Source organism: Atractosteus spatula, chromosome 6 (assembly GCF_055471065.1).
Source record: "Atractosteus spatula isolate fAtrSpa1 chromosome 6, fAtrSpa1.hap1, whole genome shotgun sequence".
NCBI classification, from domain to species: Eukaryota; Metazoa; Chordata; class Actinopteri; order Semionotiformes; family Lepisosteidae; genus Atractosteus; species Atractosteus spatula.
In genome coordinates this window covers 18,044,637-18,071,219 of record NC_142711.1, presented here as the reverse complement: position 1 = coordinate 18,071,219, position 26,583 = coordinate 18,044,637, and the positions used below count along the sequence as shown (strand labels likewise).

The window sequence follows — 26,583 nt, the reverse complement described above, 5'->3', positions numbered from 1 at the left end:
GATATATACGGCTGCCATGCATATTCTTTGTTGTATAAATATGGTTCAATCACAGAAACAGGAGAGCAGGTCTTCAGAAAGAAAAGAGAAAGAATTTAGGGAGGCAGCTAAAGGGAGTACATCGCTTCATAACTGGGTCACAACTGGCGGCAAACGAACAGGTAAGTAGTCATCAAAAAGTCCAGTTCCTTCTTCTACATGCTACGTTCGCCTCAATAACACAAGATTACTGTTTGGAACGGACTTTCTCGAGAGAGAGAAAAGGACCGTTTTTAATGCAAGTTTCAGCAGAACAGGGTGAGCTCTTGAAAAAAAATAAATGTACTTGCAGTACATCTCTGTCCCTCTGTGGACCCTGCTCTTTTGTTCTGGATGTTTCTGAAAATTGGATGGCACTCAGATATATATAAATAAATATACTCTTGTTTCTCCGGCTACTTACCTTTCCAATGTAGAAGAAAGACTTCCAGGCCTGTCAATGTACTGTCTTCTTATTTTCCATTTAGCTTCTTAGACAACTGAACCTGTCTCAGGAGTAGGTTCTGTAAAGAGAGTATTGAGGGGCGATGTGTCGTGTCCAGAGAGGACAGGCTCAGTGACTACAGCCTGGCCATAGAGACTGGACACAGACAGACCTGAGTGTCCAGAGAGGACAGGATCAGTGACCACACCCTGGCCATAGAGACTGGACACAGAGAGACTCAACTGAACAGGGAAGACAGGCTGCTGCTGAGGCAGGGAGTCAGAACTCAGGGCCTGGGTACACAGAGGTGTCCCTGAACACACAGCAGGAGAGTTAGTGGTTGTGTTGTTCCTGGTGATTTCTGAGGAGCAGATTGAGCGAGCGTGATGAGTCATGAGTTCAGAGTAATGGACAGAGCAAAGAGCAGCAGAAAAAAGAGGACTGTGGGGTTTTCCATGAGAGTGGACAATCAAGTTCAATCTAGGATCACAGAGGGGTCTGGAAGTACGATGTTAAACCACTTCAAACACTAATAACTAAGGAGTGGCACTGGCTGTTATCACATTAGTTTATTGGATATGCTTTTATTCCTAGAACATCTTCATATTAAAGTATCCGAAAGCAACTGTAGCGCTTCCCCGAGCACCATCTAGAGCTGTTGGATATGGCTCTGCGTCCTACCAACGCAGAGCCCTATCCGCGAATATCAGAGGTTGATCGAAAGCTCAATAAAGGCTGGAGCAAAAGTTACCGGTGTGAAATGTCCTCACGTGTGATTGTCCTGTTTTTACCATTAAAAACTCGTCACACTTCCTGACAGAGAGCTGCAGTCAGTGACTGGTAATCACTCAATCAGACAGCCAAAGATAGAGAAGCTTGTTGGGGTTGTAGCTCAGTTATAGAGTACATGCTTTGCATGTATGGGGCCCTGGGTTAAATCATTGGCATTTCCAGTAAGGATTTTGTTAAATATGATATCTACTCTTACTACACTAGGTAAGACTCATGCTGTAGGCAGTTTTTTTTTCACGTTGCGATCCAAAGAGCCTCAAAAGCCCAGTCAGACAGGCACTGTCTAGAGCTGCTAGATAGGGCTCTGTGTCCTTCTGCTGCTGCTGTATTGATCGGTTCAATGGTGTAATGGTTAGTACTCTGGACTTTGAATCCAGCCATCTGCGTTCAAATCTTGGTGGGACCTACCTTTTCAGCTCTCTCTGACTACTCGGTGAGCATTTTGATCATCTTACATGTGTACTTCAAACCTTTCATGTATCGTTAGGTTAACAGCGATCACTTCTTGAACTTAAGTACGAGATTTCCTCCTTATTTCGGCTTTGTTTGCTTTATAACAGGTGTGTTTTTACGATACCAGAGTCAGGTTCAGGTTCTGTGCTGGATGAAGGAAGCTCCTTCCCGCCTCTCTGATCTGCTCGCCCAATAAAGTCTGCTTTACCACTAAAAAAGAGAAGCAGAGCCTGGGAAAAGACAACTTTATGGTGTTTTTGGAAGAAACCGTTTTTTCTTTGAATTGGAAATCAAGCGGAATTTCAACTTCTTGGAGAGGCACACATTTTTGGTTGTTGGTAAGTGAGACATATCCCTGTCCAGCACTGCGCTGCGCTGCGCTGTCCTGGTCTGGGAGTAGGAAGTGGTCTATAAACACCAGAAACACAGCAACTTATCTTAACCCATCTCCAGCTTTTCTAACTTGTTTTCTACATTTTGTCTTTTAAAATAACATCTCTGAACATCTTTTACTGCTCCTGTCTGCCAGCAATGACTTTGACGAAAGACTAATTACTTGTGCGCTTGTGTCACGTTCAAATTCTTGATTTCAACATCAAAGAAACACTGTTTTCTTCCAAAACATCATACAGCTGTCACAGCTTCCAGACTTTAGTTCTCTCTTTTATTGGTGTAAACTTAGGCCATGTTATTGTTGTTTCAGTTGAGCAGTTTTTCCTTACTCTGCTTCTCTCTTTCAGCAGGAAAGCAAACCGTGTTGGGCGAGCAGATCAGATTCGGAAAAGAGCTGCTTTTATCAAGCAAATTACCTGAACTTGACTCTGGATCCTAAAACCTAGTCCACTTAGGTTCCACCAAGATTTGAACTCAGATCGCTGGATTCAAAGTCCAGAGTGCTAACCATTACACCATGGAACCAACAGCTGAGAAATTCATCTGCAGATCCCCACTCTGATCTTCTGCGTGTTTAACCTGTCTGAGTGAGACTACAGTATCTGTAACGTCGATGCTCTGCTGTAGCCGCTGTGCATCTGAGCCCTACAAACGGTTCCGTCCGCTTTCAGTCTCACAGACACGTTCCCACTCCCGCTTAACAATCACCGATCAATAACCATCGGGCTCCAGACACTCCGTTCCTGCGCTCCGGGTCATTTGTGAGAGGAAAGAGCGCTCAAGTAGACGCGTGGAAACATACTCCTCAGGTTTGCCAGTGGTGTAGTGGTATCATGCAAGATTCCCCTTCTTGCTACCTGGGTTTGATTCCCAGCTGGTGCTTTAAAAATGATTTTGTTTTAAGCCTTCAATAAAGCACCATTAATCATTCCTATTTTAATACTGATAGGGATTACTTGTGCAATTTATCGAACAGACTTTTTGCACCAACATAAGAAAGAAATGTAGAAAAGAAAAATAGATTTCACAGGTCAATTGACTGATTAAGGAATCAGGCTACTGCTTATTGTTAAACTTACAGAAGGTGGACCAGCGGAGGTCAGTCAGCGCAGCTCATTACCAGCTGTGAGCTACCAAACATCCAGGATATCTTCTCAGCTAGATGTCTGAAGAAGTCCAGGTCCGTTCTCAAGGACCCCAGTCATCCCAGTCACAAACTGTTTTACCTCCTACGGTCCGGTAAACGGTACCAAAGCATTCGGTCCAAGTCCAACAGACTACGGAACACCTTCTACCTCCAGGCAGTAAGACTGCTAAATAGCCAACCTGCATGCAGCTCCTTAAGCAAATCACCCGTAATGGCTACATGGACACACAGTTTTCTTGTGATTTTTGTGAGCTCGCAGAAAAGATATTTAATTGCCAGAAACTACTGCTGCACACTGTATTGTTGTGCATTTGATAAATAAACTTTGATTTTATTTGATTTTGATTTGAACCAGCGGATGTTTTCAACCTGTGCTTACTGCAGTTTCGCCGGTCGTTGCCAGAAAGTTAAAAGCGCACAAGGAATTAGTCTTTCGTCAAAGTCATTGCTGGAGGACAGGAGCAGTAGGACACAGGGCCCTATCCAGCAGCTCTAGACGGTGCTCGGGGAAGCTCTAAATCTGTTTTAGCACAGGGAGCGAGTATGAGCTCATTCCGGCTCCCAGCAGAATCCATTCCGGTTCGGTTATTGTCTGACTGGGCTTTTGAAGCTCTTTGGATGCATGCGTCTTACCTAGTGTAGTAAGAGTAGATATCACATTTAACAAAAACCTTATTGGAGATGCCAGGGATTGAACCCAGGACCTCATACATGCAAAGCATGCACTCTACCACTGAGCTACATCTCCGTCAAGCTTCTGTACCTTCGGCTGTCTGATTGTGTGATTACCAGTCACTGACTGCAGCTCTCTGTCAGGAAGTGTGACGAGTTTTTAACGGTTAAAACAGGACAATCACACGTGAGGACAATTCAGACCTCAGAACTTTTGCTTCAGCCTTTACTGAGCTTTCAATCAACCTCTGATATTCACTATTTTTAATGTCGATATCAAAGAACAATACCATCCTTCAAAGTGGATTCAAACCAGCAAACTAAGGATTCCTCGCCGTTTCCACTACAGTCCTCCGCTCTACCAACTGAGCTATCGAAGGGACAGCCAGGCTCTTTTTTCTCACATGTTCAGCCCAATGCAGTGCAGTGTTCCTGGTCATTTGAACCTCAGTTTGACGTCAGGTTTCTAACTCGTTTCTGTACTCTTGTTTAAAGCGTTTCTCTGTCATTTGACTTCACGGGTGCGCATAGCTTTGGTAGTAATGTGAGAGGACTCTTACCAGAAGTGGAACTGAACACTTTTCTTTCTGTTGTGTTCTTCAGCACACAATTACAAATAAAAAACACCCGAGACTAAAGAAAAAACAATAAATAAAACACGTGTTAAACTCACTTTAGGAAACCCTTTGCCAATAACATTTTACTAAAAGTATTTTTTTACACTTACCAACATCTTCTCACAGAAAACAACAGAAGAATGAGGGGATTTAGCTCAAGTAGTAGAGCGCTCGCTTAGCATGCGAGAGATAGTGGGATCGATGCCTGCCTTCTCTAGCCTGTTTTGTATCCACAAGCAGCAAGCATGGAAATTTCATCCTTCCAACAACTCAAAATCAAAACCAAATCAATGGAACACCTGTACATGTAATAGTGCAAAACACCCTCATAGCGACAAAGAGGCGTTACTTGTGTTTTTATCCATTTTTGAATTACAAAGCTGACGGAGCAGTCCTTGACATTCAAACACATGCAAAAAGACTATCTGGTGTATTTCAACAGAAACGCCGTTCTTACTTTAAAAATAACATTACACTGCCTGGCACATTCAGTTATATCCTGACACGAGACATAAAAAGTAATAATTATGGCCCACAAATTAACCGTCTGATTTGATCAATTGAAGTGTTCTGATTTTAGAGCCCCCTGTAATTCTTGCTAATTAGAACAACAACAATGCTGAGCCCTCAGCACAGCACTAAGCTCAAGTTCAGCTGGTCTCCAATTTTGTTCCACAAGTTTTGTGTTGCAATTGAGCTCATAAATGAGACGATCTCCAAATAATATATTAATTAGTCTGCAAGATATTGACCTCCGTGTGGATGTCTTTTTTCTGAAGACCTGCTCTCCTGTTTCTGTGATTGAACCATATTTATACAACAATGAATATGCATGTCAGCTGTTTATATCAAATACAAAACGACTGGCTTGTCTACTCATTTAACTAAACCGTCTTAAGGAAATCTCAAATCTAGCTAGGTAAGTAGCAGACAATAATGTCTTTTAAAATAACATCTCCTAATATCTTTTACTGCTCCTGTCTGCCAGTAATGACTTTGATGAAAGACTAATTACTTGTGCGCTTGTGTCACGTTCAGATTCCGCTTGATTTCGACATCAAAGAAACACCGTTTTCTTCCAAAACATCATACAGCTGTCACATCTTCCAGACCTTAGTTCTCTCTTTTATTAATGTAAATTTAGGTCCTGTTACTGTTGTTTCACTCAGTTGAACAGTTTGAACTATTTTTGAGTTGTGTGGAGCTCTCTGTTTCAGTTTGTGGATAGGTTCAGGTTGATGTGACCTTATAAACATAAATGACCTAACCATCATACAGCTGTCACCTCTTCCTTACTCTGCTTCTCTCTTTCAGTAGGACAGCAGACCGTGTTGGGAGACCAGATCACAGATTCTGAAAAAGAAAGCTTCCTTCATCAAGCAAAGTACCCGAACTTGACTCTGGAATCCTAAAAGCGCACCTGTAATGAAGCAATGAGAGCCTAAATCAAGAGAGTTTCATACATAAGTTCAGGAAGTGATCGATTTTAACTTAACGCTACATTAAAGGTTTTATTTTGATACGTAAGATTTCTAAAACGCTCATGTGATGAAGAAATAAGAAGTACAGATGTCTCATGTTCTACTGAGATTTGAACTCACATCACTAGATTGAGAGTCCAGAGTGCTAACCATTACATCATGGAACCACTAGCATGTGCCAGCTTTTTAAAGATCCCTAATGTGGACTTCTGCGTGTTCAACCCTCTCCTCACCATAGAAAATCATGGGTGGAAAAGAGTTTTAAGTTGTAAAGCTGTTTGACTTTGTGTGAAACTCTTTCAGAGCAAACAGCTCCAACCGAATGACACAATCACCATGTGTCACCACAGTAAACATGAGTAACAGCTGCTTGCAGACAGCTTCTTCATCATTCTCCCTTTGAACAGAGTTTTCCTCATCATTTCTATAACTATCTGATAAACTGACTACCTACTAAGAGCCATTCAACCCCTCTCAGCATCAGAGCTTCTTTGTCACTTACAGTAAAAATCATCTTGGAAATTGAGTGGAGTTGATAGAGAAATCTCAAGTGCAGCCAGACAGCGGTTGATCTGAACAATTTCACCTTCCAGCCCTGCAGATGGAGGGACGCTGTCAGTCTCTACACCCTGACCAGACGAGAACGGGCCCCTGGATGATGAGAACACAGTCAATTACACCTTATGTTCCAAATCGTAGCTAAAGTAACCAAAAGAAATGGAGAGAATGTTTTAATTCAACATTTTCATGGAAAGCCTGAAAGGAGCTTTTTGTAATTGAAGACAGAAGTCTGTTCACTTTGTGATTTTCAGCAGGTGTGAGCGTCACGTGTGTTTGAATACATATACAGCTGTACTTTCAGAGCCCTGGGACCCCTGTACAGCGCTTTCTGTACAGACTTCATGATGATGATGATGTTGAAGATGGAAACTGGATTTTAATTCCTTGAGGACAAGAGTGAATCAAAACTAAAACTCAGCACATATGCTGAAAAATAAATAAAACTCCTTTCAATATAGGTGCTCTTAAATAAAACAAAGACCATTGTTGCTCCATTATTTACTCGGCAGATGTGATTTCTTCATTTAAGACTCTAAGATTTTCCATAACAGTTTTACAGGTTGAATCATCGGCAATTTTGTTTCCCTCAAACACAAAATTTTAGAGCCTGAAAATGTACAATTATCTGGTGCACCTACACTGGAAGTGTAATAATCAGCATCACAGAAATTTAACTGTTTTACTAGGCATTTTCTATTAATGTATTAAACTGAATATTATAATTCTATGAGCTGATGCTGCTTGCTGTTCTGTTCATATTCCTAATGGCCATGAAGTACTCCTGCAATTTACTGTTCCATTGTATGGTTCTTCCAGTAAATTCACTACAGTTGCTTTCAGATGCTTTAATATGAAGATGTTCTAGGAATAAAAGCATATCCAAAAAACTAACGTGATAAAAGCCAGTGCCACCCCTTAGTTATTAGTGTTTGAAGTGGTTTGACATAGTACTTCCAGCCCCCTCTGTGATCCTAGATTGAACTTGATTGTCCACTCTCATGGAAAACCCCACAGTCCTCTTTCTTCTGCTGCTCCTCGCTCTGTCCATTACTCTGAACTCATGACTCATCACGCTCGCTCAATCTGCTCTTCAGAAATCACCAGGAACAACACAACCACTAACTTTCCTGCTGTGTGTTCAGGGACACCTCTGTGTACCCAGGCCCTGAGTTCTGACTCCCTGCCTCAGCAGCAGCCTGTCTTCCCTGTTCAGTTGATTCTCTCTGTGTCCAGTCTCTATGGCCAGGGTGTGGTCACTGATTCTGTCCTCTCTGGACACTCAGGTCTGTCTGTGTCCAGTCTCTATGGCCAGGCTGTAGTCACTGAGCCTGTCCTCTCTGGACACGACACATCGCCCCTCAATACTCTCTTTACAGAACCTACTCCTGAGACAGGTTCAGTTGTCTAAGAAGCTAAATGGAAAATAAGAAGACAGTACATTGACAGGCCTGGAAGTCTTTCTTCTACATTGGAAAGGTAAGTAGCCGGAGAAACAAGAGTATATTTATTTATATATATCTGAGTGCCATCCAATTTTCAGAAACATCCAGAACAAAAGAGCAGGGTCCACAGAGGTACAGAGATGTACTGCAAGTACATTTATTTTTTTTCCAAGAGCTCACCCTGTTCTGCTGAAACTTGCATTAAAAACACAGAAATGTGTTTATTTATGCAATCTGCTACAGATCTTCAGTAGCTGAAGATCCTTTGCAATATCCTTTGCAATATTGCAAAGGAAGAGAGAATTCCAGAAGAATGGACAAAAAGCAGTATGGTTACCATCTACAAGGAGAAAGGAGACCAAGTGGAGTGTAAAAACTATAGATGAATAAAACTTCTGGAACATGGATTGAAAATCCTGGAAAAAATTCTGAACAAGAGACTCAGGAAGATAGTCAGGATCCACAACTCACAATTTGGATTCTCAGCAGGGAAAAGCACAACAGATGCCATTTTTGTGATGAGACAGTTACAGGAGAAGACACTAGAGAAAGGGAAAAAGCTGTATGTGGCCTTTCTGGACTTGGAGAAGGCATATGACCGTGTGCCCAGAGAGGTGGTGTATTGGTGCTTGAGGAAGAAAGGAGTACCAGAAAGCATGGTGAAGTTAGTTCAAGCAACCTATAGAGATGCAACTACGAAGGTGGTCACACAACGGGGAGAGACAAAAGAGTTTGAAATCACAGTTGGAGTACTCCAAGGATCAGCACTAAGTCCTTTCCTTTTTATAAACATTATTGACACACTGACAGAGGAGGTAAGAACAGAAGTGCCTTGGGAACTCATCTTTGCTGATCATGTGGCACTGATGGCAGATTCAGAAGTAGAACTACAGGAGAAAGTGTTCAAATGGCAGAGGAGTCTGGAAAAGGGTGGACTGAAAATGAATGCAGAAAAATCTGAAATAATGGTAATGGAGAGAAGAGGAGATACTATGACCAATGTTGAGGAGACAAATGGAGGAAAACTGAAACAGGTTGATGGCTTTAAATACCTTGGAATAAAACTGGTAAAGGGAGGAGAAACACTGGAGGCAGTAAAACAAAGAGTGAAAGCTGGATGGAACAAGTGGAGGGAAATAACTGGAATAATCTGTGACAGGAAAATTCCTAGAAAGTTAAAGTGCAAAATGTACAAGACTGTGATTAGACCTGTACTACTATATGGAGCTGAATGCTTGGAAGTTGGAAAGAGGGAAGAGAACTTGATGAGAAGAACTGAAATGAGGATGTTGAGATGGATTCTGCAGATTTCAATGAAGGAGAAGATCAGAAATGAAGAAATCCATAGACGATGTAGGGTGGTGGATGTAGTTGAGAAGATGTGAGAGGCGAGGTTACGGTGGTATGGACATATCATGAGGAGGGACGTTGAGGAAGTAACAAAGAGGGTAATGGAATTTGAGGTGGAAGGTAACAGGGGAAGAGGCAGGCCTAGAAAGAGATGGATAGATTGTGTGAGAAAAGATATGGAGGTATGTGAAGTGAGTGAGGAAGATGTGCTCGACAGAGACAAGTGGAGAAGAGCAACCAAAGCAGCTGACCCCAGGACAGTCTGGGACTAAGGCTGTGAAAAAGAAGAAGAAGAAGAAGCTACGGATCTTCAGTGTCCAGTGAAGCTGTAATGACAGAAAGGAAGGAAAAGGAGACTCTTCCCTGACCTGAAGTCGAACCCAGGCCGCGGTGGGGAGAGCACCGAATCCTAACTACTAGACCACCAGGGAAACGGTCGACTCTCTCCCTGTGTGTGAAGAGAAGACAGCGGTAACTGGGATTCGTGCCGGTGATCTTAGTAGGACACAGAGAGCGATCGACACGCTTTTACAGTCTGTGTAGCGACAGCAGCGACACTCAGAGCTGCTGTGTGTAAGAAAGTGAAAATAAGATCTATTTGATACAAAGACTTTTTTGCACAGCGAGACGTCTTGATACTCGAAGGTTTGTGGGATTATTTTTCCGTGTTTTATTTACGTTTTCAGATTTAATGAGCCTACTCGCTTATTGGTTCCATGATGTAATGGTTAGCACTCTGGACTTTGAATCCAGTGATCCAAGTTTAAATCTTGGTGGAACCTCAGCGCTGTATCTTTCTTACTTCTTTGTCGGGTGAGCGTTTTGTTAATATTAAGTGTAGCAATGAAACCTTCAATGTAGCGTTAAGTTAAAATCGATCACTTCTTGAATTTATGTAGGAAACTCTCCTGATTTGAGGTTTCATTGCTTCATTACAGGTGTGCTTTTATGATTCCAGAGTCAAGTTCAGGTACTTTGCTTGATGAAAGAAGCTTTTTTTTTAAAATCTGTGATCTGCTCACCCAACACGGTCTGCTGTCCTACTGAAAGAGAGAAGCAGAGTACGGAAGATGTTCATTCTTGAGAGTTTTTGCTCAATCACAGCGCACCCTGCTGTCAAGATTCTGGCTGAGATTGTAGCCAATCATGTGCTGCTCAGTCAATTCAATTCATTTCAAGGTGCTTTGTTGGCAAGACCAATGAATAAATCAGCATTGTCAAAGTAAAACAAATACAGTTAACATGAAAAAATCCAAAGACATTTACATCTTAATTTAGACATAAGACATTTACATATAAACATATGCAGCATTTTTTGTGAGACAGACTCACTGTTCCTGTCACTGACAGGCTGTGACAGGAGATCACATACTGGGCTGCCAGTTCACCTGAGTTCCCTCCTCCCTCTCCCAGTAAGATTGGGACTTGTTGCGATTCTGGCAGGTGTGGGGATTCTGGGATTAGATTTGTAAATTTGGCCAGGAATGTTTGTCTAATCCTAGAATATTTGTCACAGTGCAGCAGAAAGTGCATCTCTGTCTCTGTTTCTCACCGCTGGCAGTGGGAGCACAGCCTGTCCTCTCTGGGCAGCCAGGTCTGCCTGTGTCGCCCAGTTTCTATGGCCAGGCTGTGGTCACTGAGCCTGTACTTCTTCAGGTATCTTTCTTCAGGTATCGCTTAGCATGCGAGAGGTAGCGAGATCGATGCCTGCATTCTCCAGTCTGTCTTGTATCCCCAAGCAGCGAGCATTGAAATTTCATGCTTACAAGGAAACAAAATCTAAACCAAAGCACAAAGGCAATTGAACACTTGTTATAACCCTTATATCGACAAGGAGGCTTTACTTCTATTTTCATTTGTTTTTGAATTACAAAGCTGAGGAAGCAGTCCTTGACATTCAAACACATGCAAAAAGACTATCTGATGTATTTTAACAGAAACACCATCCTTACTTTAAAAATAACATTACACTGCCTGGCACATTCAGTTATATCCTGACACGAGACATAAAAAGTAATAATTATGGCCCACAAATTAACCGACTGATTTGATCAATTGAAGTGTTCTGATTTTAGAGCCCCCTGTAATTTTTGCTAATTAGAACAACACCAATGCTGAGCCTTCAGCACAGCTCAAAGATCAAGATCAGCTGGTCTCAAACTTTGTTCTGCAAGTTTTTTGTTGTAATAGAGCTCAGAGCTGAGACGATCTCCAAATAATATATTAACTAGTCTGCAAGATACTGGCCTCCGTGTGGATGTAGTAGTTCGGGTGGGTAGCTGCGTCAGCATGCGTAGGCTGCAAAGGAACAAGTAATAGGTTTATTCCATGCTGAAAAGAGAAGAAAACACAGCGTTTCGTCCGTGGAGCCTTCTTCAGGTGTGAGAAAAACAGGGCATAAGCAAAGGTAACGTAGCAGGAGAACAAAAGCAGGGAAAGAGGAGGACAGGCAGACAGGCACCTGACAGCGTGATTTCTCTCTTGAATGGTTACTAAATACGTTATGTGAACATGCCACCCGTATAACTGTATATAGTTTCGCTGCTCCAGGCCTTTAGAGATTGATTGTAAAAGCGGGCAGGTAGGAGGTATGAATCCCGTGCAGAACTCAGGAGCGAGAGGGAACACCAATCCAAATCGCGAAGCAAAACGTATACCAGGAAGCAAGCAAGAAGGTCGGAAAACGAGAAAGACAACCAGAGAGCAACAACCCGAAACTCAAGACAAAGTCGAAATCGAGGGGCAGGCTAGAAGATCAAACACCGAGTGGAAACTAGCAGTGAAATAACGCAAACTCGAGGAGAACCCGCAAGAGTGAGCGGGAAGTGAGGAAAGAGGGGAACTGAAATAGTGACGGGAGTGAACGGTGATTGAGGGGGGGGGAGGGTATTACTCGCGGCGTGAGCGTTTGTTAAACACGGTTCGCGTGGGAATGCGAGACGGGACAGAGACGCGTGTGGAATGTGTAACATTGACGGCTTAAAGGGTGTTTATAACAGATGCTGGACTTTTACATTTTGCCATATCATCGAGAACTTCTCTGTTTTCAACTCCCGAAAAAGGTACCGTAGCTGTATTTTGACAGTAACAGTTTCGAAGTTACTGCTGGTATAAACAGATGAGTGTCCCCGCGCACATTTTTAGCACAGTTTCAAAATCCATGTAACTTTACAAGACGAAGAAAAATGAGAAAGACAGACTTAATATTATAAAGACTCAAAATCAAAACCATAAAGTCAACTAAGTATGGAACTCGTAAAAACACAGAACACTGAAATCGACAAACCTTTATTTACATATTATCCATTTTTGAATACGAAGCAGAAGTAGCTCCCACTGAATACAAACACCAGGTGTGTTAAAATACCGCGCACCGATTTCTGTTTGTGTGACAGATAGCTTGCAAATAAGACGAATATTTTAAAGCGGACAAAGAACGAAAATAGAACAATCGGTACTCCTGGCGGGTCTAAATTGAAAAACCATGTGAGTGACAAACCAGCACTTGCTTGGCTGAACTCCAGACCCATATCTTGGCAGCAGGGAGCGCTGTGATTGGGCGAAAACACCTAACATGAGAGCGGACACTGTGATTGGACAATTCTTGTTAGCGATACGGGTCTTGATTGGTTATGGCTATCAACAATGAACAGATGTGCTAGTGAGCAGCCCGATGTGTTTAAAAGAAAGACGAGCCAGGCAGGAGTCGAACCTACAATCTTCTGATCCGTAGTCAGACGCGTTATCCATTGCGCCACTGGCCCCGCTGACACAGCTGCACCGCACCACAGTGAGCTCAGCGCCGCTACTAGTACGGCATCGCCCCGCTCCAACTTTTCTAACTTGGATACACGCGTTTTCTACATTTTGTCGAAATCTATGTGTAAGGTTGAAACTCCGCTTGAGTTCGACATCAAAGAAAAACCGTTTTCTTCCAAAACACCATACAGCTGTCACGTATTCCAGACTTTTGTTATCTCTTTAATTAGTGTAATCTTAGGTCCTGTTGTTGTTTCACTCAGTTGAGCAGTTGGAAATATTTTTCAGTTGTGACCTTTATTATTATTCAGTTGTGACCTTTTAAACATAAATCAGAAGGACAGCAGACCCTGTTGGGCGAGCAGATCACAGATTCGGAAAAAAAAGCTTCCTTCATCAATGAAAATTACCTGAACGGCTCTGGAATCCTAAAAGCACACCTGTAATGAAGCAATGAGAGCCGAAATCAGGAGAGTTTTGTACATAAGTTCAGGAAGTGATCGATTTTAACTTAACGATACATTAAAGGTTTCTTTTTTACACCGATGAAGATGTAAGAAAAACACACCTCACAGGTTCCACCGAGATTTGAACTCGGATCGCTGGATTCAGAGTCCAGAGTGCTAACCATTACACCATGGAACCGCTGTGCTACATTCTGATGTAGCAGCTGTCCATCTGAGCCCTGCAAACTGTTCCGTCCGCTTTCAGTCTCACAGACACGTCCCAATCCCGCTTAACAATCACCGATCACTAACCATCGGGCTCCAGATACTTTGCTCCTGCGCTCTAGGTCATTTGTGAGAGGAAAGAGCGCTCAAGCAGTCATGTGGAAGAGCACTTCACTGTTGTTTAACTGGATTATTTCTGTTAGTCCGATACGGTGCTTCCATCCCATTAAAAACTAAAACACTAAAGAGTTTTGTTAGAAACGGACTCACCCGAGACGCACACAAGGACCGTTGAACTCGAGTCTTTGTATCTAAATACAAGAAGAAAATCTGTTTTACACGCAAATATCATCAGCAGCATGTGAGCTCCTGAAGAGAACCAAGTTTACTTGTGGGTGGATTCTCTCATGTGGGGTCTTCCCTTGTGCTCCTGCGTCAATTGTATCAATAAAGTTTCACTTTCCGTGGGGATCGGTCTCTCAGACACGCCGGACTCGCTGTCAGCCATCTTCCTGAGTGCTAAGAGAACGATCTCCTAAAATCTGAAAAAAAATCTCAAAGCGTCTCGGTACCCATTTTGTACCAAACAGATCGTATTTTCTCTTTCTTACACACAGCAGCTCTCAGTGTCGCTGCTGTCGGTACACAAACTGTAAAAGCGTGTCGATCGCTCTCTGTCTTATTAAGATCACCGGCGCGAATCCCAGTTACCGCTGTCTTCTCTTCACACACAGTGAGAAAATCCACCGTCTCCCTGGTGGTCTAGTGGTTAGGATTCGGCGCTCTCACCGCCGCGGCCCGGGTTCGATTCCCGGTCAGGGAAGAGTCTCCCTTTCTCCCTTTACAGCCTCACTGGACACTGAAGATATACAAAATGATATCGGGCACATTTTGAAACCTTTGGAAAGCAAATGTTGCTGTGCCAGTTTGTGGCTTAAGTTTGCACACTTCACCGAAAGACGATGAGGGGCTCTTTTTTATGGCCCAGAAGTGCAAAACACAAAAACCAGAGTGCACAAACAAATAGCAGCACAACACAAACTAAAAAGAGTTCACCAAAAAACAAAGAGTGCACAAACAATAACCGGTGCCCAAATAAAAACATTATATATATTTACCGTGTTACCGTTTTTTTCTTCCTGCACTCTTTGTTGTGTTACCGTTTTTGTGCACTCATTCTTGTTTTTGTGTTTTGAACTGCTGGGCCACAGTGCTTTTTAGACCGACGTAATAAAGTAATGTAGAAAGGAAAAAAAATCGAATATCTCAATTGATTTATGAAAAGAAATGGTGAAGCTTAAGTCTTTTTCGGCCTGTAGCTGGTTGTTAACAGGTCTTTCAGAAAGACATGTATCGCGAGTGTGAAACTTACAGAAGGTGGACCAGCGGGTGTCTCCATCCCGTGCTTCCTGTAGTCTCGCCGGTTGTGGCCAGAAGGTTAAAAGCGCACCAGTGGTAACTGTTTTGTCAGTCACTGCTGGCTTACAGCAGCAGTAGGACGCAGAGCCCTATCCAGCAGCTCTAGACGGTGCTCGGGGAAGAGCTAAGTCTGTTTCAGCACATGGAGCGAGTATGAACTCATTCCGGTTCAGTTACTGTCGGACTGGCCATTTGAGGCTCTTTGGATCGCAACGTGAAAACAAAACTGTCCACAACGTGTGTCACACATCTGCGGCTGTTTCATTGAGTCTGTGATTATCAGCCACTCTATCAGGGGGAGTCGACACACTGGATACTTTATCTGTAAAAACGGGACGATCACACTTGAAAACAACCAACACCGGGAGCTTTTCCTTCAGCCTTTATTAAGCTGTCGACCAACCTCTGAGATGCGCTATTTTTAATTTTCACGAGATTGTTAAGGAGAACAACAAAACAAGGCCTTCCTTCGAGCCGGATTCGAACCAGCGACCTAAGGATTCCCAGCAGTCCCCACTACAGTCCTCCGCTCTACCAACTGAGCTATCGAAGGGACAGCCAATGCTTTTTTTCTCACATGTTCAGCCCAAATTCGTGCGGTGTTCCTGGTCATTTCAATCTCACTTCGACGTCAGGTTTTTAACTCGTTTCTGCAGTCTTGTTTCAAGCGTTTCTCTGTCATTTGACTTCACGGGTACTCGAAATTTTTGTAGCAGTATGGGAAGACTCTAAAGAGAAATTGCAACACTTTACAGCGACTGGCTGGAGACAAACATTTCGTGAGTTCATTCCAATACCGCCCTGTAATTCCAATACTTTTTCTTAATGAGGCGAGCTTAAGCTTGTTAATCTTACAAGTGTAGATGAGACCGTAAATATAACTTTAGGTTAACAATGATGAGCTCTTGAACTTGATTTCGAAATTCTCATCCTATTTTCTGCTTTGTTTGCTTTATTACACGTGTGTTTTTACTATTTTAGGGTCTTCAGGTGCTTTGCTTGATGAAAGAAGTTACAATCTGACTCTCTGGTCTGCTTTAGAACTAGAAGAGAGAAGCAGTCTGGAAGATGTGAAAACGGTGTGATATTTTGGAAGAAAGCGGTTTTTCTTTGATTTCGTATTTTAAAACACAAAATGTAGAAAACACGTGTAATCAAGTTGACTACTTGAGTGCTCTTTCCACTCACAAATGACTCAGAGCGCAGGAGCGGAGTATCTGCAGCTCGAAGGTTATTTTGTGGTGATAGTTAAGAGACGTGGTTCAAGTACAGTAGGTATCTGCGTCAGGAGGGAAAAGGGGACTCTTCCCTGACCGGGAATCGAACCCGGGCCGCGGCGGTGAGAGCGCCGAATCCTAACCACTAGACCACCAGGGAGACGGTTGGCTCTCTCCCTGTGTGCGAAGAGAAGACAGCGATAACCTGGATTCGCGCCGGTGGTCTTCATAGGACACAGAGAGCGGTCGACACCCTTTTACAGTCTGTGTAGCGACAGCAGCGACACTGAGAGCTGCTGTGTGTAAGAAAGTGAAAATGAGATCTATTTGATACAAAGCCTTTTTTGCACAGCGAGACGTCTTGATACTCGAAGGTTTGTGGGATTATTTTTCCGTGTTTTATTTACGTTTTCAGATTTTAAACATCTAATCCCATTGGTTCCGTGGTGTAATGGTTAGCACTCTGGACTTTGAATCCAGCGATCCGAGTTCAAATCTCGGTGGAACCTCCGCAGTGTATCTTTCTTACTTCTTTGTCGGGTGAGCGTTTTGTTAATATTAAGTGTAGCAATGAAACCTTCAATGTAGCGTTAAGTTAAAATCGATCACTTCTTGAATTTATGTAGGAAACTCTCCTGATTTGAGGTTTCATTGCTTCATTACAGGTGTGCTTTTATGATTCCAGAGTCAAGTTCAGGTACTTTGCTTGATGAAAGAAGCTTTTTTTTTTAAATCTGTGATCTGCTCACCCAACACGGTCTGCTGTCCTACTGAAAGAGAGAAGCAGAGTAAGGAAGATGTTCATTCTTGAGAGTTTTTGCTCAATCACAGCGCACCCTGCTGTCAAGATTCTGGCTGAGATTGTAGCCAATCATGTGCTGCTCAGTCAATTCAATTCATTTCAAGGTGCTTTGTTGGCAAGACCAATGAATAAATCAGCATTGTCAAAGTAAAACAAATACAGTTAACATGAAAAAATCCAAAGACATTTACATCTTAATTTAGACATAAGACATTTACATATAAACATATGCAGCATTTTTTGTGAGACAGACTCACTGTTCCTCAGGCTGTGACAGGAGATCACATACTGGGCTGCCAGTTCACCTGAGTTCCCTCCTCCCTCTCCCAGTAAGATTGAGACTTGTTGTGATTCTGGCAGGTGTGGGGATTCTGGGATCAGATTTCTAAATTTGGGCAGGAATGTTTGTCTAATCCTAGAATATTTGTCACAGTGCAGCAGAAAGTGCATCTCTGTCTCTGTTTCTCCCCGCTGGCAGTGGGAGCACAGCCTGTCCTCTCTGGGCAGCCAGGTCTGCCTGTGTCACCCAGTTTCTATGGCCAGGCTGTGGTCACTGAGCCTGTACTTCTTCAGGTATCGCTTAGCATGCGAGAGGTAGCGAGATCGATGCCCGCATTCTCCAGTCTGTCTTGTATCCCCAAGCAGCGAGCATTGAAATTTCATGCTTACAAGGAAACAAAATCTAAACCAAAGCACAAAGCCAATTGAACACTTGTAATAACCCTTATATCGACAAGGAGGCTTTACTTCTATTTTCATTTGTTTTTGAATTACAAAGCTGAGGAAGCAGTCCTTGACATTCAAACACATGCAAAAAGACTATCTGATGTATTTTAACAGAAACGCCATCCTTACTTTAAAAATAACATTACACTGCCTGGCACATTCAGTTATATCCTGACACGAGACATAAAAAGTAATAATTATGGCCCACAAATTAACCGACTGATTAGATCAATTGAAGTGTTCTGATTTTAGAGCCCCCTGTAATTTTTGCTAATTAGAACAACAACAATGCTGAGCCTTCAGCACAGCTCAAAGATCAAGATCAGATGGTCTCAAACTTTGTTCTGCAAGTTTTTTGTTGGAATAGAGCTCATAGCTGAGACGATCTCCAAATAATATATTAACTAGTCTGCAAGATACTGGCCTCCGTGTGGATGTCCTAGTTCGGGTGGGTAGCTGCGTCAGCATGCGTAGGCTGCAAAGGAACAAGTAATAGGTTTATTCCATGCTGAAAAGAGAAGAAAGAAAACACAGCGTTTCGTCCGTGGAGCCTTCTTCAGGTGTGAGAAAAACAGGGCATAAGCAAAGGTAACGTAGCAGGAGAACAAAAGCAGGGAAAGAGGAGGACAGGCAGACAGGCACCTGACAGCGTGATTTCTCTCTTGAATGGTTACTAAATACGTTATGTGAACATGCCACCCGTATAACTGTATATAGTTTCGCTGCTCCAGGCCTTTAGAGATTGATTGTAAGAGCGGGCAGGTAGGAGGTATGGATCCTGTGCAGGACTCAGGAGCGAGAGGGAACACCAATCCAAATCGCGAAGCAAAACGTATACCAGGAAGCAAGCAAGAAGGTCGGAAAACGAGAAAGACAACCAGAGAGCAACAACCCGAAACTCAAGACAAAGTCGAAATCGAGGGGCAGGCTAGAAGATCAAACACCGAGTGGAAACTAGCAGTGAAATAACGCGAACTCGAGGAGAACCCGCAAGAGTGAGCGGGAAGTGAGGAAAGAGGGGAACTGAAATAGTGACGGGAGTGAACGGTGATTGAGGGGGGGGGGGGGGGGAGGGTATTACTCGCGGCGTGAGCGTTTGTTAAACACGGTTCGCGTGGGAATGCAAGACGGGACAGAGACGCGTGTGGAATGTGTAACATTGACGGCTTAAAGGGTGACTATAACAGATGCTGGACTTTTACATTTTGCCATATCATCGAGAACTTCTCTGTTTTCAACTCCCGAAAAAGGTACCGTAGCTGTATTTTGACAGTAACGGTTTCGAAGTTACTGCTGGTATAAACAGATGAGTGTCCCCGCGCACATTTTTAGCACAGTTTCAAAATCCATGTAACTTTACAAGACGAAGAAAAATGAGAAAGACAGACTTAATATTATAAAGACTCAAAATCAAAACCATAAAGTCAACTAAGTATGGAACTCGTAAAAACACAGAACACTGAAATCGACAAACCTTTATTTACATATTATCCATTTTTTAATACGAAGCAGAAGTAGCTCCCACTGAATCCAATACCAGGTGTGTTAAAGTACCGCGCACCGATTTCTGTTTGTGTGACAGATCGCTTGCAAATAAGAATATTTTAAAGCGGACAAAGAACAAAGATAGAGCAATCGGTACTCCTGGCGCGTCTGAATTGAAAAACCATGTGAGTGACAAACCAGCACTTGTTTGGCTGAACTCCAGACCCATATCTTAGCAGCAGGGAGCGCTGTGATTGGGCGAAAACTACCTAAAATGAGAGCGGACACTGTGATTGGACAATTCTTGTTAGCGATACGGGTCTTGATTGGTTATGGCTATCAACAATGAACAGATGTGCTAGTGAGCAGCCCGATGTGTTTAAAAGAAAGACGAGCCAGGCAGGAGTCGAACCTACAATCTTCTGATCCGTAGTCAGACGCGTTATCCATTGCGCCACTGGCCCCACTGACACAGCTGCACCGCACCACAGTGAGCTCAGCGCCGCTACTAGTACGGCATCGCCCCGCTCCAACTTTTCTAACTTGGATACACGCGTTTTCTACATTTTGTCGAAATCTATGTGTAACGTTGAAACTCCGCTTGAGTTCGACATCAAAGAAAAACCGTTTTCTTCCAAAACACCATACAGCTGTCACGTATTCCAGACTTTAGTTATCTCTTTAATTAGTGTAATCTTAGGTCCTGTTGTTGTTTCACTCAGTTGAGCAGTTGGAAATATTTTTCAGTTGTGACCTTTATTATTATTCAGTTGTGACCTTTTAAACATAAATCAGAAGGACAGCAGACCCTGTTGGGCGAGCAGATCACAGATTCGGAAAAAAAAGCTTCCTTCATCAATGAAAATTACCTGAACGGCTCTGGAATCCTAAAAGCACACCTGTAATGAAGCAATGAGAGCCGAAATCAGGAGAGTTTTGTACATAAGTTCAGGAAGTGATCGATTTTAACTTAACGATACATTAAAGGTTTCTTTTTTACACCGATGAAGATGTAAGAAAAACACACCTCACAGGTTCCACCGAGATTTGAACTCGGATCGCTGGATTCAGAGTCCAGAGTGCTAACCATTACACCATGGAACCGCTGTGCTACATTCTGATGTAGCAGCTGTCCATCTGAGCCCTGCAAACTGTTCCGTCCGCTTTCAGTCTCACAGACACGTCCCAATCCCGCTTAACAATCACCGATCACTAACCATCGGGCTCCAGATACTTTGCTCCTGCGCTCTGGGTCATTTGTGAGAGGAAAGAGCGCTCAAGCAGTCATGTGGAAGAGCACTTCACTGTTGTTTAACTGGATTATTTCTGTTAGTCCGATACGGTGCTTCCATCCCATTAAAAACTAAAACACTAAAGAGTTTTGTTAGAAACGGACTCACCCGAGACGCACACAAGGACCGTTGAACTCGAGTCTTTGTATCTAAATACAAGAAGAAAATCTGTTTTACACGCAAATATCATCAGCAGCATGTGAGCTCCTGAAGAGAACCAAGTTTACTTGTGGGTGGATTCTCTCATGTGGGGTCTTCCCTTGTGCTCCTGCGTCAATTGTATCAATAAAGTTTCACTTTCCGTGGGGATCGGTCTCTCAGACACGCCGGACTCGCTGTCAGCCATCTCCCTGAGTGCTAAGAGAACGATCTCCTAAAATCTGAAAAAAAATCTCAAAGCGTCTCGGTACCCATTTTGTACCAAACAGATCGTATTTTCTCTTTCTTACACACAGCAGCTCTCAGTGTCGCTGCTGTCGGTACACAAACTGTAAAAGCGTGTCGATCGCTCTCTGTCTTATTAAGATCACCGGCGCGAATCCCAGTTACCGCTGTCTTCTCTTCACACACAGTGAGAAAATCCACCGTCTCCCTGGTGGTCTAGTGGTTAGGATTCGGCGCTCTCACCGCCGCGGCCCGGGTTCGATTCCCGGTCAGGGAAGAGTCTCCTTTCTCCCTTTACAGCCTCACTGGACACTGAAGATATACAAAATGAAATCGGGCACATTTTGAAACCTTTGGAAAGCAAATGTTGCTGTGCCAGTTTGTGGCTTAAGTTTGCACACTTCACCGAAAGACGATGAGGGGCTCTTTTTTATGGCCCAGAAGTGCAAAACACAAAAACCAGAGTGCACAAACAAATAGCAGCACAACACAAACTAAAAAGAGTTCACCAAAAAACAAAGAGTGCACAAACAATAACCGGTGCCCAAATAAAAACATTATATATATTTACCGTGTTACCGTTTTTTTCTTCCTGCACTCTTTGTTGTGTTACCGTTTTTGTGCACTCATTCTTGTTTTTGTGTTTTGAACTGCTGGGCCACAGTGCTTTTTAGACCGACGTAATAAAGTAATGTAGAAAGGAAAAAAAATCGAATATCTCAATTGATTTATGAAAAGAAATGGTGAAGCTTAAGTCTTTTTCGGCCTGTAGCTGGTTGTTAACAGGTCTTTCAGAAAGACATGTATCGCGAGTGTGAAACTTACAGAAGGTGGACCAGCGGGTGTCTCCATCCCGTGCTTCCTGTAGTCTCGCCGGTTGTGGCCAGAAGGTTAAAAGCGCACCAGTGGTAACTGTTTTGTCAGTCACTGCTGGCTTACAGCAGCAGTAGGACGCAGAGCCCTATCCAGCTGCTCTAGACGGTGCTCGGGGAAGCGCTAAGTCTGTTTCAGCACATGGAGCGAGTATGAGCTCATTCCGGTTCAGTTACTGTCGGACTGGCCATTTGAGGCTCTTTGGATCGCAACGTGAAAACAAAACTGTCCACAACGTGTGTCACACATCTGCGGCTTTTTTATTGAGTCTGTGATTATCAGCCACTCTATCAGGGGGAGTCGACACACTGGATACTTTATCTGTAAAAACGGGACGATCACACTTGAAGACAACCAACACAGGGAGCTATTGCTTCAGCCTTTATTAAGCTTTCAACCAACCTCTGAGATGCGCTATTTTCAATTTTCACGAGATTGTTAAGGAGAACAACAAAACAACGCCTTCCTCCGAGCCGGATTCGAACCAGCGACCTAAGGATTCCCAGCGATTCCCACTACAGTCCTCCGCTCTACCAACTGAGCTATCGAAGGGACGGCCAATGCTTTTTTTCTCACACGTTCAGCCTAAATTCGTGCGGTGTTCCTGGTCATTTCAATCTCACTTCGACGTCAGGTTTTTAACTCGTTTCTGCAGTCTTGTTTCAAGCGTTTCTCTGTCATTTGACTTCACGGGTACTCGAAATTTTTGTAGCAGTATGGGAAGACTCTAAAGAGAAATTGCAACACTTTACAGCGACTGGCTGGAGACAAACATTTCGTGAGTTCATTCCAATACCGCCCTGTAATTCCAATACTTTTTCTTAATGAGGCGAGCTTAAGCTTGTTAATCTTACAAGTGTAGATGAGACCGTAAATATAACTTTAGGTTAACAATGATGAGCTCTTGAACTTGATTTCGAAATTCTCATCCTATTTTCTGCTTTGTTTGCTTTATTACACGTGTGTTTTTACTATTTTAGGGTCTTCAGGTGCTTTGCTTGATGAAAGAAGTTACAATCTGACTCTCTGGTCTGCTTTAGAACTAGAAGAGAGAAGCAGTCTGGAAGATGTGAAAACGGTGTGATATTTTGGAAGAAAGCGGTTTTTCTTTGATTTCGTATTTTAAAACACAAAATGTAGAAAACACGTGTAATCAAGTTGACTACTTGAGTGCTCTTTCCACTCACAAATGACTCAGAGCGCAGGAGCGGAGTATCTGCAGCTCGAAGGTTATTTTGTGGTGATAGTTAAGAGACGTGGTTCAAGTACAGTAGGTATCTGCGTCAGGAGGGAAAAGGGGACTCTTCCCTGACCGGGAATCGAACCCGGGCCGCGGCGGTGAGAGCGCCGAATCCTAACCACTAGACCACCAGGGAGACGGTTGGCTCTCTCCCTGTGTGCGAAGAGAAGACAGCGATAACCTGGATTCGCGCCGGTGGTCTTCATAGGACACAGAGAGCGGTCGACACCCTTTTACAGTCTGTGTAGCGACAGCAGCGACACTGAGAGCTGCTGTGTGTAAGAAAGAGAAAATAAGATCTGCTTGGAACAAAGACTTTGTTGCATATTGAAACGTCTTGATATTCGAAGGTGTTTGTGGGATTATTTTTCCGTGACTGATTTTCGTTTTCACATATTAGGAGATCATTCTCTCAGACCACAATTGCAGAATGGAGGATCTTATCGATTTCCTCAGGGAGAGGGACATTCCAGAGTCCACTATCGAAAAAATGAAGGAAGAAAAGGTAGTTAACAGAATGTGTTCATGTCTATTATAACTAACTCCCACTGACCTACTGTAGATATTAACAGCACTTTCAGTACTGTGAAAAGTCAGAGACTACTCTTTCGTTTATTTAATTTCCAGTCAAAACAGTCATTAAGTGCAATTACTTGATTTTTCAATGTCAGAAATTATTACAGGAAACATATATTTAATAGAAAATTACACAAAAGCATCCACAACTAAATATAATGTCATATCTTTAATTGATTAGTGTGTCCACCCTTTGCCTTTATTACAGCTTCCATTGTTTACAGGAGACTTTCTTTGCTTTAAAAATATCATTACACTGCCAGGCACATTCAGTTATATCTTAACACCAGACATAAAAAGTAATAATTATGGCCTACAAAGTAACCGACTGATTATTGCAACATACTCCTTTTTCCAAAACCTGACTTCGAAATGCGATTGAAATGACCAGGAACACCGCACGAATTTGAGCTGAATGTGTGAGAAAAGAGGCGCTTGTCGTCCCTTCGATAGCTCAGTTGGTAGAACGGAGGACTGTAGTGAAAAAGGCTGGGAATCCTTAGGTCGCTGGTTCGAATCCGGCTCGAAGGAAGGCGCTGTTTTATTGTTCTCTGACATCGAAAATTTAAAATAGCGAATATCAGAGTTTGATCGAAAGCTCAATAAAGGCTGAAGCAAAACTTATCCGTGTTTATTGTCCTCACGTGTGAATGTCCTGTTTTTACCGTTAAAAACTCGTCACACGTCATGACAGAGAGCTGCAGTCAGTGACTGGTAATCACAGACTCTATCAAACAGCCGAAAAGATTGAGCGCTTGTCGGGGATGTAGCTCAGTGGTAGAGCGCATGCTTTGTATGTATGAGGCCCCGGTATCTCCAAAAACTCTTTTGTTAAATATGATATCTACTCTTCCTACACTAGTTAAGACGCACGCTGTAGGCAGTTGTTTTTTCACGTTGCGATCCAAAGAGCCTCAAATGCCCAGTTCGACAGTAACCGAACCGGAATGAGCTCATACTCGCTCCCTGTGCTGAAACAGACTTAGCGCGTCCCCGAGCACCGTCTAGAGCTGCTGGATAGGGCTCTGCGTTCCACTGCTCCTGTCTGCCAGCAATGACTGACGAAACACTAATTGCAACAAGCAATGGGTTTATTCCATGCTGAAAGAGATGAAAAAACACAACTTTTCGGCCGTGGAGCCTTCTTCAGCAGTGAGAAAGACAGGGCAGTAAGCAAAGGTAATGTAGGAGAACAAAAGCCCGAAAAAGACTTAGGCTTGATCATTTCTCTTCATAAATCAATTGAGGTATTCGAATCGCATTTTTCCTTTTTCCATTACATTATTATGTCGGTCATAAACGTACGGTGACCCAGAAGTGCCAAACACAGAAACAAAAAAGAGTGCACAAACTAAAAATAGTACTCAGAGAAAAAACGGCAACACAAAAATGAGTGCACAATCAAAAAACAGTAACACAAAAAAGCGTCACACGTGAAAAGTGTTCAAAATGGAAATAGGTTCTCATAATAATCTGTTGTTAGGGAAGAGGGCAGCGCTGAGGGGAGAGCACGTGTTGAGCTCTTGATGAGACGTTTTTGTGAATTTTCTAAAATCTTAAAAACACCACGACAGTAGAATGTTCTGTGGAGGGCGGCCTGGTGAAAACTATTCTTTTTCCCCACATTGCGGGAAATACACAGGCTTTCTTCTTCATGAAAAACTTCTGGGAGCAATCACGCATTTCAGGTCGTTGTGCTGCTGCCGCAGCGTTATCTATAGAAATACTGCACAATAAATAGTGTGGAAGAAGTATTTCATGTCACAGCATTTCTGTCTCATTTTTCTTTGTGTTGCCGTTTTTTGTTTGTGCACTAGCAACCCTATCTTACAAGAAGCCGGGTATTAGAACTGGCTATAGCTGCTCACAGACGTAGCCGTGTTTTATTAACTACAACTCCCACAATGCACTGCTCGACTTCCTGACGGCGCCAACGTCACAGTCCCTATTCTGCCAGGCTGTGGTGACGTCAGCGGATCCCTCCCAGTTCTGTCAGATTTACAGTTGATCGTGTGCAGTCTCCGGTGCGTGCAGGAGGAGCTCACACAGGACTCCCTTTTAACAGTTTATTTCCTAAAAAAATAGAAAAACACATGGGAGGGTTTTCACAGATATGTACAAGTCAGGCTTGCAGCAGCCTGGTAGCGAGGGTTTAACTACTAGTTACTAGTCAGTTACTAGCCTGCGCTAAACGCTTTTAATTCAATTTTATTCAAGGTGCTTTATTAGCATGACCGATGGGTACAATCGGTGTTGCTAAAGCAAATAAAAATAATTAAATTAACATGGAGCAAAACATAAAATAAAAGTAAAGGATTTTTCTACAGATCGTCATGTGCAGAGTTTCTGTTGGGTGTTTGTCCCATTGAGTGTACGCCCGGTCTGTGAGGGGACCCCACACTTCACTGCCGTATAGGCAGTACCGAAAGTAAGAAAGTATTATCTATCGGTAAAGTGTGCAAACCTAATCCACAAATTGGCACAGCAACATTGGCTTTCCAAAGGTTTCAAAATGTGTTCGATTTTATCTCCAGGGAGGCTGTGATGATAACAAAGGGAGGAAAAGGGGACTCTTCCCTGACCGGGAATCGAACCCGGGCCGCGGTGGTGAGAGCGCCGAATCCTAACCACTAGACCACCGGGGAGACGGTCGGGTCTCTCACTGTGTGTGAAGAGAAGACAGTGGTAACTGGGATTCGCGCCGGTGATCTTAATAGGACACAGAGAGCGATCGACACACTTTTACAGTCTGTGTAGCGACAGCAGCG

The 26,583-nt window shown here is 43.1% G+C and overlaps 16 non-coding genes across 16 annotated transcripts; 5 read left to right on the top strand and 11 right to left on the bottom strand.

Moving 5' to 3' along the window:
• Positions 1 to 2,554: 2,554 nt before the first annotated feature.
• Positions 2,555 to 2,626, bottom strand: trnaq-uug (transfer RNA glutamine (anticodon UUG)). Its single transcript has one exon. It is a non-coding gene; the product is annotated as a tRNA-Gln (tRNA).
• Positions 2,627 to 3,924: 1,298 nt separating this feature from the next.
• trnaa-ugc (transfer RNA alanine (anticodon UGC)) lies at positions 3,925 to 3,996 on the bottom strand. The gene has a single exon. It is a non-coding gene; the product is annotated as a tRNA-Ala (tRNA).
• Positions 3,997 to 10,081: 6,085 nt separating this feature from the next.
• Positions 10,082 to 10,153, top strand: trnaq-uug (transfer RNA glutamine (anticodon UUG)). Its single transcript has one exon. It is a non-coding gene; the product is annotated as a tRNA-Gln (tRNA).
• A 2,909-nt stretch (positions 10,154 to 13,062) lies between these two features.
• Positions 13,063 to 13,135, bottom strand: trnar-acg (transfer RNA arginine (anticodon ACG)). The gene has a single exon. It is a non-coding gene; the product is annotated as a tRNA-Arg (tRNA).
• Positions 13,136 to 13,703: 568 nt separating this feature from the next.
• On the bottom strand, positions 13,704 to 13,775 carry trnaq-cug (transfer RNA glutamine (anticodon CUG)). The gene has a single exon. It is a non-coding gene; the product is annotated as a tRNA-Gln (tRNA).
• A 777-nt stretch (positions 13,776 to 14,552) lies between these two features.
• Positions 14,553 to 14,624, top strand: trnae-cuc (transfer RNA glutamic acid (anticodon CUC)). Its single transcript has one exon. It is a non-coding gene; the product is annotated as a tRNA-Glu (tRNA).
• A 1,061-nt stretch (positions 14,625 to 15,685) lies between these two features.
• On the bottom strand, positions 15,686 to 15,773 carry trnay-gua (transfer RNA tyrosine (anticodon GUA)). The gene is given in 2 exon segments: positions 15,686 to 15,721; positions 15,737 to 15,773. It is a non-coding gene; the product is annotated as a tRNA-Tyr (tRNA).
• Positions 15,774 to 16,525: 752 nt separating this feature from the next.
• On the bottom strand, positions 16,526 to 16,597 carry trnae-cuc (transfer RNA glutamic acid (anticodon CUC)). The gene has a single exon. It is a non-coding gene; the product is annotated as a tRNA-Glu (tRNA).
• Positions 16,598 to 16,874: 277 nt separating this feature from the next.
• On the top strand, positions 16,875 to 16,946 carry trnaq-uug (transfer RNA glutamine (anticodon UUG)). Its single transcript has one exon. It is a non-coding gene; the product is annotated as a tRNA-Gln (tRNA).
• Positions 16,947 to 19,841: 2,895 nt separating this feature from the next.
• trnar-acg (transfer RNA arginine (anticodon ACG)) lies at positions 19,842 to 19,914 on the bottom strand. The gene has a single exon. It is a non-coding gene; the product is annotated as a tRNA-Arg (tRNA).
• A 568-nt stretch (positions 19,915 to 20,482) lies between these two features.
• On the bottom strand, positions 20,483 to 20,554 carry trnaq-cug (transfer RNA glutamine (anticodon CUG)). The gene has a single exon. It is a non-coding gene; the product is annotated as a tRNA-Gln (tRNA).
• A 777-nt stretch (positions 20,555 to 21,331) lies between these two features.
• trnae-cuc (transfer RNA glutamic acid (anticodon CUC)) lies at positions 21,332 to 21,403 on the top strand. The gene has a single exon. It is a non-coding gene; the product is annotated as a tRNA-Glu (tRNA).
• A 1,060-nt stretch (positions 21,404 to 22,463) lies between these two features.
• On the bottom strand, positions 22,464 to 22,551 carry trnay-gua (transfer RNA tyrosine (anticodon GUA)). Its single transcript is given in 2 exon segments — positions 22,464 to 22,499; positions 22,515 to 22,551. It is a non-coding gene; the product is annotated as a tRNA-Tyr (tRNA).
• A 752-nt stretch (positions 22,552 to 23,303) lies between these two features.
• On the bottom strand, positions 23,304 to 23,375 carry trnae-cuc (transfer RNA glutamic acid (anticodon CUC)). The gene has a single exon. It is a non-coding gene; the product is annotated as a tRNA-Glu (tRNA).
• An 883-nt stretch (positions 23,376 to 24,258) lies between these two features.
• trnay-gua (transfer RNA tyrosine (anticodon GUA)) lies at positions 24,259 to 24,346 on the top strand. Its single transcript is given in 2 exon segments — positions 24,259 to 24,295; positions 24,311 to 24,346. It is a non-coding gene; the product is annotated as a tRNA-Tyr (tRNA).
• A 2,042-nt stretch (positions 24,347 to 26,388) lies between these two features.
• Positions 26,389 to 26,460, bottom strand: trnae-cuc (transfer RNA glutamic acid (anticodon CUC)). Its single transcript has one exon. It is a non-coding gene; the product is annotated as a tRNA-Glu (tRNA).
• Positions 26,461 to 26,583: the final 123 nt, after the last annotated feature.